Source organism: Antennarius striatus, chromosome 16 (genome assembly GCF_040054535.1).
Source record: "Antennarius striatus isolate MH-2024 chromosome 16, ASM4005453v1, whole genome shotgun sequence".
Lineage (NCBI taxonomy): Eukaryota > Metazoa > Chordata > Actinopteri > Lophiiformes > Antennariidae > Antennarius > Antennarius striatus.
Genome location: NC_090791.1, coordinates 2,561,366 through 2,570,798, shown reverse-complemented (window position 1 = coordinate 2,570,798; position 9,433 = coordinate 2,561,366). Strand labels below are relative to the sequence as shown.

Below are 9,433 nucleotides of genomic sequence, written 5' to 3'. Positions count from 1 at the left end.
GAGTGGATCTGTTGCCAAGGCAACGCCTGCTTCCATCTGTCAAGGCCTTGGCCTGGCTTCAAACGGGACGAAGCTCCCCGTTTCAGGGTTTAATGTGACAAACCGGGGGCCACGTGGGGACTGGACCCTCTAATGAGGGGCTCCGTCCGGGCTTTACGACCTCCTCCTCTTTAAAGGTTCGCATCCCAGAGGGAGGAATCCGGGCCCGCGGGCCACGACACCCCCAGACGGACGGACGCCGACGTCCAACCGGGATGTTTGTTAAAAGGAGGGATTTATGGAAAAGATGTTGGTTTAAATTCATGAACTCACTGTAAAACTAAAGAAAAAGGAATCCGAGTCCAAACAGGATGAACCAGCTCTTACGGGGTTAAACATGGATCAATAATTATTCTATTAAAATCAAAATCTTTTCCTCATATTCAGCATCACGTGACTTTAAGCTGGTTTTAATTATTATTACTAATCACAATAATCACTAATCTGATCAATCGGTCTATTTGAGAGACAGGTGATGACGTCACCTCCTGTCTCGTTCCTCATCGTTAACGCGTCATCCTCAGGAGGAAGCTCCCCCTCTGTAGCAGATGCCCCCCCCCAAACACACACACACACACACACACACACACACACACACACACACACACACACACACACACACACTCCCTCTGATCCAATTAAAGTTCCGCCGCACCGATTACAGAGCGGGATTGAACCGGTCGGGTCTGCTGGGGGGGTGGGGGGGGGGTAATCCGACAGGTGGGCGTGGACAGGTGAGAGACACGAGGAAGGTGGAAGTGACACGCGCGTGAGGAGGAACCCGAGACACGCGCGAACAATGAAGAGCGACCCGTGACAGTTCTGTGTGTGTGTGTGTGTGTGTGTGTGTGTGTGTGTGTGTGTGTGTGTGTGTGTGTGTGTGTGTGTGTGTGTGTGTGTGTGTGTGTGTGTGTGTTTTCAGATCAATCAGGGTTGTGTTGCCATGGCGACAGTTCGTAAACAGTAGAGATGTTCCGTCCCTGCAGGAGGAGGAGGAGGAGGACCTCAGGTATTTTCCTCTTCACTCAGTCATGCTCCGAACTGGAGAGCCCCCCCCTCCCTCCTCGTCCCCCCCTCCCTCCTCGCCCCCCCCTCCCTCCTCGTCCCCCCCCCCCCCTCTGTTTTTCAGACACATGACAGGCGAGGAAATCACCCCAGACGCCCGGAGGGGCTGCAGTGAGGGTCCAGCACATGACATTGACTGTCGCCCTGCTGCACCTCGGTCAGGGGGGGGGGTGTTGTAGCTGGGTGGGGGGGGGGGGTGACGAAAGGATTTGACTGCAGCCGAGCCTGAACAGTGGAGATCTCATCAACATTCCTGGGGGGGGCTTCTCCACGCGTGTCGGGAGTCCGGATTGATTCAGACGCGGTGCGTCAGAGACCAGATCCGATGAGGGTGGGGGGGGGGGAGAAAAACTCCCCCCGTGAGTGAAAAAATCAAAATATGTCCCAAAACATCAATTGATCGATTTTAACTCTCTATTACATGAAAGTTTAGTGATTCTATGACGTCATCACCAGGATAATCCGAACCTCTCGTGACGTTTATGAGGACCTGGAATTCAAGGCGTCCTTGAAAAGTTTCCAAAACTTGCCCACACCAAAACCCCTCAATGAATCCACTCTGGAGGAGTTATTCCGTCTGCTTCTGATAAAAACTGGCAACTTGTGACTCAATCGATCCGTTCAGACCCTGATCATCAATATTATCGATCATACGTGACGTTTTTAAGGCGCGTTTAAATGTTTTTTTAGGATCCGACTCCGGTTCCGGAATAAACCCGGGTAAGTGAAACGGGACTGAGGTTTTTTTTTTTTTTGGTATTTTTTTGGGGAGGGGGGGTTGACTCACCTCGGGCCGCCGCGGCCAGCAGGATGAGGACGGACAGGATCCCGGCGGCGGACATGGTTCCGTTCGGTTCCGGTGCTCAGGCCGTCGGACGCGGGTTAACGGTTCCCGGGAGGCGCTGACCTCCACTACAGGTGGCTGATCTGGGAGCCGCAGCCTCCGACGGCATTAAAAGCTTTAGTCCCCTCCTGTGATTGGCTGCCCACTGCTGTCGCTCATCATTACCCCCCGCCCCCCCTCTCCCAGGCTGACCCCGCCCCCTCAGGATCAGCCTCCTAGACTGGACTCTGAGGGGTAAAGCTGTCAGGATCCCTTATTTATCTCATTGTTTTGCTCAACTTGAGAATAATACCGAGTCTGGACCGGCGGGACATGGGTTCTATACGATCAGATGACGTCACAGCTCTAGACCCCACCCCCTCCTCAGCCTCCTCTGGTTTCCATGACGATTAAGTCCAGCTCAGGGAGGAGAAACGGGTTCATGACCTTGACTCAGAACATCAGGATGAAGAAATGCTCTCGACTTTGTTCTGTTTGATCGCGACCCGTCGGTGATGACGTCACAGCTTTAATAAAATGTTAATCAGTAAACATTCTTGTAATCCAGGAAGTTTTTCACTAAACTTCCTCAACAAACACTCCAAGAAGTGTTTTTATGGGGTTTTTTTTTTCAATTTTTCTTTATTTAAAAAATAAAAAAAAAAACCCCAAAACATTAACAGGGACAAAAAAAAAATTGTAAAAAATAAATAAATAAATAATATTAATTAAAATAAAATAAAAATTATTCCTGAACATTAGACTATGGACCACTTCTTCTTCTTTTTTCAGATATGTAACAGTTTTTGGTAACACCTAGATATTTTTTTAACACACCTCATCAGTTCTGACCTCTATAGAGGTCAGAGGTCAGAACCTCAGAGAAGCAGCTGCTGCTTCGACAACTGATAACAGCCTTTTAATGACGGCTGGTTAATTATCCACCTTTGTATCAGCACTAGTAGCCCAGCAGTAACTTTCTGTTTCCTGGCAAGCGAACACGAGGACACCACGACGTTTGGCCCGATTGGTTCTCGTCCCAAAATTCTACAACACCTCCTGATTCCGTCACCCTGGGGTCGTTCTGTTCTGAACGGGCGATTAAAAAACGGATCCAGATCCATTTTATAACCAGATTAAATCAGATCGGAGGTTAATATTAGAACGTATTCTCAGCATTATTTCGCAGGACGTTGGTTCCACGCTCCACTGGAGTCGTGGCGTGTGGCTCAAACACTCGAGTCTTATCTGGCGTAAATAGGTTGGAGATATTTTTCAGTGACCGCCCCCTGAGGCCCGTGGCTGTTGACACAAGTCCGTCTGATGCTGGGCGGGTTCTGGAGGAAAGGTTCCACTTCTTCAGGTCGTTACTGGAAACATCTGAATTCAATTAATCCGTTTTGTGTTTGGAGGAACGTTTGGATGTGGAGGAACGGTCGACTCCTTCTTCTCTATTTTAATCTCATTTCTCTCTACCGTTAAAACACTTTTATTTATTTATTTACTGCTGTTTCCTTGTACACTATCTTGCGCAAACAAAGACTTCCAAGCATCACAGATAAGTTGGCCTACAGGAAGTGAACGACGACCACAGGAAATGACCTTTCCTGATGCTCAGAAACCTTCCAAAACAACCCCGTCTGACCCGGCGTCCCTCGGGGTCGGTACTCGGAACCCGATCTGGCCGGAGTCACCTTTGACCTGCAGGTAGGGAAGCGGTGCAGGTTTGATAATGTTTCACTGCTTCCACCTGAACACTCCTTCCAGGTGACTCCATAAAATCTCCAACATTCCTCCCGATCACACCCGCCTCTGCATTTATGGCTCGATTTATAATTTTCCACTCAAACAACGAACACAATGTGCTTATCGGCACTGAGTCACCGCAACGCAGCTGAGTCACTGCAGGTCTAAGGTGTGAACCCAGAGTACATAAAGTTTTCTAATTTATATTTGCAAGAAAAATGTGGCACGCGGAAGAAGACTCGTTTCCTTTGTGGTGCAAGGGAGGAAAAAAATAACGTGACAAAATACTAGGACGTTCAATGACGGGTCGTTAAATTATTTACCTGATTTGTTTTTAATGTTGCAGCGACGCCTTCGTCTGCGTCAAAGGATGAAGAATGAGGAAGAGGTGAAATATGGAGGAGATGACTGATGGAAAAACTGCAAGTTTCAACATCTGGAGGTTAAAATGTGACTTTTTCTTCGACTTTTTGAGTTAATTTTTTTCTTTCCAACTTCTAACTGAAGATGTGTTCAAAGTGTTCAGAAACTGTCCAGATCACATGTGTCAAACTCATGGCCCGGGGGCCAAATGTGGCCCGCCACATCATTTTTTTTGTGGACCACGAGAACATAAAGCGTCAACGTCTAAAAATGAATAAGTCAAACTTGCTTTGAACAAAAACTACATTTCCCACAATGCATTATTCAGACCCATTTTAACATTTTTAAAGTTGTGAACAAAGTTAATGTCCTAACTTGTGTTTGATGTTATTTTTATTTACTCTTTTGCGTAGTTTGATCCTTGATTGATGGAGTTCTGTGGGTTTAATAACCTGACAAATTAAAATTATTAGAAATTGGAAACAAAAAAACAGATTTTTTCCGTCTAACCGTAATGTTTGTAACTTGAATAAGTAGTAAATTCATTACACTGAGTTACATTTAGTTACATGTATTAGTTACATCTGGTCCTCTGAGGACAGACATTATGCTGATGTGGCCCCCGGTGAAAATGACTTTGACACTGCTGATCCTAGAGGTCAAGAAAGTAAAGTCAAATCAGCCATGAAAGGGTTAAAGGTTTTATTTCAAAGGAAGAATCTGATCTTGTTTCTAACGTGTGACTCAAACCTGACCTTCAGACACAATATTCTGCTGTTTGACACAATAATTCAGTGTGTGTGTGCGTGTGTGTGTGTGTGTGTGTGTGTGTGTGTGTGTGTGTGTGTGTGTGTGTGTGTGTGCGTGTGCGTGTGTGTGTGTGTGTGTGTGTGTGTGTGTGTGTGTGCGTGTGTGAAAATCCAAGGACATCACCTCAAACAGCTCCCCTGAAAATAAAAATGTCACACTTTATATTTATTGCAGACAGATATGTTTCATGTTTACTTTGTATCTGTTTGAGTCAAAGCTGTTCTACAAATATGCTTTTATTTTTGTGTGGGTGGGGGGGTGGGTGGGATGAAGACACCTCCCTATCAGAATTATTGTCCTTCAACACTGAGGTGTGTTTTATTTATAGAGACTTTGCTCCAACTTAAATGCACAAAAAACAAACTTCAGTCACTGACTTGATAAAAAGTCAAGTTACCAAATTCCACAGGCGGCTGCCGCCACTGAGAATGGATCAATAACCTGATAAACTGTTAATAATTTTTTGCAGGTGGTGGGGGGGCGTGAAATAGAGCCGAAGAAAATGACCTCTCCAGTGTTCACATGTTTTTATGCGTTTTCCTGTCGGACCTCATCCAGAACCAGCTTCATCTTCTCAGGGTAGACAAATAATATTATTTGTCTCAATGGGTTTATTTGTATTCATACATTCACCAACTGCATTTTCTGTTATGTTTTATTTTCATCCATTCACACGTGGAGCTGTTTTGCCCCCCATTGAGGCGGAAAAGCCCGTAACTTCAGCAGAACCGGCTGAACCATCCATCATGGGCTGAACTGGACTTTAGTCCAGAACCACTTTCTACTTTCTGTTGTTCCATGAAGCCGTTCCACGAAGAATTTTGACTTTGGAAATGAATTAATGTGATAAAATATTTGAACGTTCGATGACGGATCGTTAAATAATTGACCTGCTTAGTTTTTAACGAGCAGCGGCGCCTTCGTCTGCGTCACAGGATGAAGAATGAGGAAGAGGTCAGACATGGAGGAGATGCTGGAGATGAACGATGGAGGAAATGGAAGCTTCAACATCTGGAGGTTAAAATGTGACTTTTTCTGACTTTTGAGTTAAATTTGTTTCCATAACTTTTAACTGAAAATGCGTTCAAAGTGTTCAGACCCGATAGAGGAAAAGGAAGCTACAGCAAATCAGCCATTAAAGGGTTAAGTGTTTAATTAAACATTAATAATTTGTGAACTGGTTCACTGATCAATAATAAAGATAAGAACAGAACTAAACAGAGACCAGTGGCTGCTGGGAAAAAGAAATTCAAATTACAGTATTAAAATAAACGGATTGAAGCGGGTCCTGGAACTGACCCTCCAATCAGGGGACAGACTGTAGGGGAGGAGGCGTGGTCAGGAGTCCAGGTAACCACCAATTAGCTGAAAGGAACACAAGAAGGAGGGCGGGGCCAGGAGTCCAGCGATGCACCAATCAGAGCTGAGCTGCCGAGATCACCGGAGAGGAAACTGAGAGATGAAACGGAAGAGTTTGCAGCCAGAGCCGATTCTGGTATCTCACACACACACACACACACACAGGACTGGGACCCCTGCATCATCATCATCATCATCATCATCATCCTTCACTGTGAGTCTTATAGTAAAATGTTTCCGCCCGGTTTCGAACCGGGGACCTTTCGCGTGTGAGGCGAACGTGATGACCACTACACTACGGAAACCCATGAGGCTGAGAGAAAGTCTTGCAAAGAACTCTGGGTAAAATGTCTTTGGACAACTGGACCTCTAAGAAATCAGTTGATGTTCTGGCAGGAGGCTGAATCTGTGAGTTCATTTGTCCCTGCAGGGTTTCCGTAGTGTAGTGGTCATCACGTTCGCCTCACACGCGAAAGGTCCCCGGTTCGAAACCGGGCGGAAACATTTTACTATAAGAATCACAGTGAAGGATGATGATGATGATGATGATGCAGGTGTCCCAGTCCTGTGTGTGTGTGTGTGTTACCAGACTCTGACTGTATAGTTTTCCCTTTCATCTCTCGGTTTCCTCTGCCAGGTGTTCTCGGTAGCTCAGCTCTGATTGGGGTATCGCTGGACTCCTGGCCAAGCCCTCCCTGCAGTGGTCTGCTCAGCTGATTGGTGGTTACCTGGACTCTTGACCACACCTCCTACCCTGCAGTCTGTGCCCTGATTGGAGGGTCAGTTCCAGGATCAGCTTCAATCCGTTTATTTTAATACCTGGAGTTTCTGTTTCCCAGCAGCCACTAGTCTCTGTTTAGTTCTGTTCTGGTCTTTATTATTGATCAGTGAACCAGTTCACAAATTATTAATGTCCAATAAATTGTTTTATTGATTAATTGGATAGACAGACATTAACCAGTGTGAACGCGCAGCGTGTCGAGTCCAGTCGTCTCCATCCCGAGTCTCAGGACGCGTCAGACGAACCAGAACCAGAACCAGACGTTCAGCCGATGCTTCCTGAGTCTGAAGGGAAGCTGGAAGAAGTTGTGATGAAGGAATTCCTTTGGTTGTGTTCGAGACCCGGAAGCCGAGCAGGAATCACTCGGTTTGAGTCCCGCTGCGCGTCTTTGGACACCCGGTCCGTGGTGCGTAAAAAGAAAAATACGCGCGGAAGAAAATTCGTTTCTTTTGTGATGCAAGGAAGGAATTTTGTAGTTGGAAATGAATTAATGTGACAAAATGGGATCGTTAAATAATTGACCTGATAGTTTTTAACGAGCAGCGGCGCCTTCGTCTGCGTCACAGGATGAAGAATGAGGAAGAGGTCAGACATGGAGGAGATGCTGGAGATGAACGATGGAGGAAATGGAAGCTTCAACATCTGGAGGTTAAAATGTGACTTTTTCTGACTTTTGAGTTAAATTTGTTTCCATAACTTTTGACTGAAGATGCGTTCAAAGTGTTCAGACCCGACAGAGGAAAAGGAAGCTACAGCAAATCAGACATTAAAGGGTTAAGTGTTTAATTAAACATCAATAATTTGTGAACTGGTTCACTGATCAATAATAAAGATAAGAACAGAACTAAACAGAGACTAGTGGCTGCTGGGAAACAGAAATTCAAGTATTAAAATAAACGGATTGAAGCTGATCCTGGAACTGACCCTCCAATCAGGGCACAGACTGCATGGAGGAGGCGTGGTCAGGAGTCCAGGTAACCACCAATCAGCTGAACAGTACACAAGAGGGAGGGCGGGGCCAGGAATCCAGCGATGCACCAATCACAAATGAGCTACTGAGATCGGACGGAAACCCTGAAGGGACAGAAAAAGTCCTGCAAAGAACTCTGGGTAAAATTACTTTGGACACCTGGACCTCTAAGAAATCAGTTGATGTTCGGGCAGGAGGCTGAATCTGTGAATCCATTTGTCCCTACAGGGTTTCCGTAGTGTAGTGGTCATCACGTTCGCCTCACACGCGAAAGGTCCCCGGTTCGAAACCGGGCGGAAACATGTGAAGACACGGAATGAGGGTTTTTCTGCTCAGTTTTGTATTCATGAGGGACTCTGAACAACATTCTTCATTGTTAACAGAGAACCTGCTGGGGGGGGGTGTCTCCAGTGCGTTTAAATTGACGTCATGACCAGGTGTGATTTAATAACTGCAAACCAGGAGGTTCTCCGGGACGGATCTGGACCCCAGATGGACCTCAAAGTTCTGGAGTGTCATCAGTAAAGAGGGTTTCCTGTTCACTGGAGGAGAAGTGATGCTGATTGAACTTCCGGTAGAAGTTGGACACTGGGGGGTCGACCCCACCAGCATTTACTAGCACCAATAATAAAAAAATAAAATAAAATTAACTACTAACTGAAGCGACTCATGATTCAAATGATGGAGACAGATTCTTGGATTCCTGTGAGGAGGGAAAAGTCGCTGCCAAAGTCAGGAGCTGAAAGTTGTGGACAAAACACTGAGTTATTGAAGTTCGTGTCGAAGGAAAAACTAAAGTTAGAATGAATCAATTATGATGAAAATATTTAATCATGGAGGAAACCTGGAAGCTAAACCCGTCCAGGAGAAAGAGAAGCGACACATGAATCACCAGATGGATTAAAGGGTTAAGTCTTTATTAAACATTAAGACTTTTTGAACCCCCGACTCAAATCACAATCTCACCCTGCTGAGGTCTACTCAGGTAATTGGTTACCTGGACTCCTGGCCACGCCTTCTCTCCTGAAGCCAGTCCTCTGATTGGAGGGACAGTCCCGGGATCCGCTTCAATTCGTTAATTTTAATACTTGAATTTCTGTTTCCCAGCAGCCACTAGTCTCTGTTTAGTTCTGTTCTGGTCTTTATTATTGATCAGTGAACCAGTTCACAAATTATTAATGTTGAATAAATTGTTTTATTGATTAATTGGATAGACAGACATTAACCAGTGTGAACGCAAAGCGTGTCGAGTCCAGTCGTCTCCATCCCGAGTCTCAGGACGCGTCAGACGAACCAGAACCAGAACCAGAACCAGACGTTCAGCCGATGCTTCCTGAGTCTGAAGGGAAGCTGGAAGAAGTTGTGATGAAGGAATTCCTTTGGTTGTGTTCGAGACCCGGAAGCCGAGCAGGAATCACTCGGTTTGAGTCCCGCTGCGCGTCTTTGGACACCCGGTCCGTGGTGCGTAAAAAGAAAA

At 45.9% G+C, this 9,433-nt stretch overlaps 3 non-coding genes across 3 annotated transcripts; 2 read left to right on the top strand and 1 right to left on the bottom strand.

Moving 5' to 3' along the window:
* Positions 1 to 6,437: 6,437 nt before the first annotated feature.
* On the bottom strand, positions 6,438 to 6,510 carry trnav-cac (transfer RNA valine (anticodon CAC)). Its single transcript has one exon. It is a non-coding gene; the product is annotated as a tRNA-Val (tRNA).
* A 126-nt stretch (positions 6,511 to 6,636) lies between these two features.
* On the top strand, positions 6,637 to 6,709 carry trnav-cac (transfer RNA valine (anticodon CAC)). The gene has a single exon. It is a non-coding gene; the product is annotated as a tRNA-Val (tRNA).
* Positions 6,710 to 8,185: 1,476 nt separating this feature from the next.
* On the top strand, positions 8,186 to 8,258 carry trnav-cac (transfer RNA valine (anticodon CAC)). The gene has a single exon. It is a non-coding gene; the product is annotated as a tRNA-Val (tRNA).
* The last annotated feature ends 1,175 nt before the right edge of the window (positions 8,259 to 9,433 follow it).